This window comes from Neopelma chrysocephalum, unplaced genomic scaffold, assembly GCF_003984885.1.
Source record: "Neopelma chrysocephalum unplaced genomic scaffold, ASM398488v2 Primary Assembly neopelma1_94609, whole genome shotgun sequence".
In the NCBI taxonomy this organism is placed as follows: Eukaryota; Metazoa; Chordata; class Aves; order Passeriformes; family Pipridae; genus Neopelma; species Neopelma chrysocephalum.
Window position 1 is genome coordinate 3,136 of NW_020923315.1, and position 3,458 is coordinate 6,593.

Here is a 3,458-nt window from a genome sequence, read left to right on the forward strand (position 1 = left end):
CATTGCTACAGTCAGTTACACCGGCAACCATCATACATTCCAATTGCTATGGTCAGTTACCACGGTAACCATTATACATTCCAATTTATACAGTCCGTTACCATGGCAACCATTATACATTCTTTTTGCTCTGGATGGTTGCCATGGCAACCATCATACATCCCACTGATACAATCAGTTACAATGGCAACCAGCATACCTTCCCATTGCTACGGTTGGTTACTATGGCAACCATCATACATTCCCATTGCTATGGTTGGTTACCATGGCAACCATAACACATTCCCATTGCTATGGTCAGTTACCATGGTAACCATCATATATCCCATTGCTACTGTCAGTTACCACGGCAACCATTATACATTCCATTGGATACAGTCCGTTACCATGGCAACCATCATACATTCTTTTTGCGCTGGATGGTTGCCATGGCAACCATCCGACATTCCCGTTTCTACAGTGGGTTACCATTGCAACTATCATACTTCCCACTGATATGATCAGTTACTATGGCAACTATCATACATTCCCATTGCTACAGTCAGTTACCATGGCAACCTTTAGCATTCCAATTGCTACAGTCGGTTACCATGGGAACCATCAGACATTCCCATTGCTACTATCAATTACCACGGCAACCATTATACATTCCAATTGATACAGTCCGTTACCATGGCAACCATCATACATTCTTTTATCTCTGGATGGTTGCCATGGCAACCATCAGACATTCCTGTTTCTACAGTGGATTACCATGGCACCTATCATACATTTCCATTGCTATGGTCGGTTACCATGGCAACCAGCATACGTTCTCATTGCCACAAGCAGTTACCATGGCAACCATTATACATGCTTATTGCTATGGTCGGTTACCATGGTAACCATCATACATTCCCATTACTATGGTCGGTTACCATGGCAACCATCATACATTCCCATTCCTATGGTCAGTAACCATGGGAACCAGCATCCAGCCCTGTTGCTATGGTCGGTTACCATGGTAACCATTATACATTCCCGTTGCTACAGTCAGTTACCATGGCAACCAGCACACATTGTCGTTCTTACAGTCAGTTGCCACGGCAACCATAATACCTCTCAGTGCTACGGTCAGTTGCCATGATAACCATCATACATTCAAATTACTACTGTAAGTTACCATGTTAACCATCAGAGATTCCTATTACTACGGACAGTTACCATGGCAACCATCCTACATTCCCGATGGCAACTCAGTTACCATGGCAACTAGCATACTTCCTACTGGTACAGTCAGTTACCATGGCAACCATCATACATTCCCATTGCTACAGCCGGTTACCATGGTAACCATCATACATTCCCATTGCTACAGTCAGTTACCATGGCAACCACCATACATTCCCATCCCTATGGTCAGTTACTATGGCAACCTCTTGGTTCCTCTTGCACAGAAGCAGGTGCAGATGAGCCTCCCTGTTGTCCACAAACCTGGCAGCTGTGCTCTAAAGGCCTGGGTCCCAAGGGCTGTCTTCACCAAGACCCTGCACAAACCTCTGGGACTCTGCATCCTGTTGTGGTGCCTTTCCAGTCAATTCCAGGGTTATCAAAGCCAACTTGAATGGGATCTTTGTCTCACTCCACAAGGTCACCCAAACCAGTCTCTCCTCTGACCCTCACCCACAAAAGTTCACCCAACTTGTTCATCCCCTAGAGCAGCTCCACAGGTCCAAGAAGCTCCTTCCCATTGAGGACACCTCTCTCCTGCTCTTTCTCTCCTCTGTCTCCTTGGCCTTCTCTCCCAACCCATCACAGCACCAAAACCTGGGAACTGTCTCAGCAGCCCTGGGCTGTTATTGCCTCCCAGTGGAATGAAGAGAGACTTGGGGCTGCAGCTCCTCCTGCCCGTGCCCCACACACAGGGCATTGGGGCCTGTCTGGCTGAAGCCCCTCAGTGGGGGCACCGGGGGTAAGAACAGACTTGCAGTGGGGAAAGCTGCTGTGAAAGCCCCGAGAGCTGGGCTGTGCAGAGGCTTTGCTGACAATGGCCTTGGGGGTGGACGTGCTGGGACTCAGGCCCAGGGGGAAAATCACAGGCCTGATCCCTGAGGAGATCAGCACATGCTGCTGAAATGCTGGGGGAGAGAAGAGCCAGCAGAGGGAGGAAACAAGTGTGGACAGCCTGGGCTGATGTGCTTTGGACTCGTGCCTGGCCCGGCCTTGGCTGGGCAGAGAAGGGACAGCCTTTGTGTCCCTGCAGGGCTGGGATTCACTCCCTGCCCCAAAGGCACCCAATGTGTCTGAGAAGCCCTGGGTGGTGTCTGTCCCACAACTGCTGGGAATGGGGACGGGCTTCCTGCACAGGCCCTGTGCTGTCCATGGCAGCTGCTGCACTTGTGCTGCAGAGCCCTGGCACCTCCCCTGGCACTACAGGCCCCTCTTTGCCTCTTCAATCCAGACTCAGCTGCCCTGAATGAGGTTCAGCAGTGAAGGGATGTCCAGGAGACAACTGCTATTGTACTCCAAGGACATGTAGAAAATACCCTGATAAAGAACAGGAGAGAGACCTCCCTCCTTGTGCCACCTGACTCCATTTGGTCACCTGAACACCTCTGTGGGCTGCCCTGGACAGAAGGAACAGTGACAGGTTCCCCTGTCCTACATGTGGGCACCTTCTGCCACTGAAGTTGGCCAAAGCAATGTCCCAGCAGCCTCCAAGAAGATCCCACAGCTGCTGCCCTGTCCCGAGGAACTGCTCCATTGGAGCCTGCAGTTCCCAGCAGGAATCTCGGTCACCTCTGGCCCCTCAGAAGGAACCAGGGGTTTGAGTCCCAGCAGGTCACTCCTGGCTTTGGTCTTCCTTCATTCCCATGGGAGCTGGGACAAGGAGTCACCTGCAGGGGCCTGTTTTGGGCCCACTGAAGTGGGCCAGGAGGAATCCCAGCCCATGGGGGTTGTGGAGGGAACTGAGTGTCCTTCTGGCCCCAGGTCTGCAGAGCCACAATGAGACACCTCTGTTGACTCAGCTGAGTCCCTTCCCTCAGGGCAGGTGAAGGAGATCCCTCCTGGGCACTGTCTGGGTTTCCTGTCTAATGATGGGACATGAAAAGGGGACTCTTGGACTTAACTCTGTGTCTGTTTGGAGAAATGACAGTGCTGAAAGAAGTGTCTGTGCCCAGGTGAGAGAAGGAACATCATTATTTCCTTCAGCTGTGTGCCAGCAGGTTCCCCTGGAGCCCCAGGGACAGCTGGAGGGAGCCCAGAGGGGCAGAGCAAGGGCTGCCTGGGGCTGTTGCTGTGCTGCTGAGCTGGGCCGGGCTCCTGGCACACAGGGAGCTCCTGGCAAGCAAGGAGAGCTTCAAAGACACAGCTCTGCTGGTGAACAGCTCCTCTGCACAGCCCAGTAGGGCTGAGGGCACTGCCTGCAGGACCCAGGGCACAGGAGAGAAGGCAGAGAGATGAGAGGCAGCCTGGGC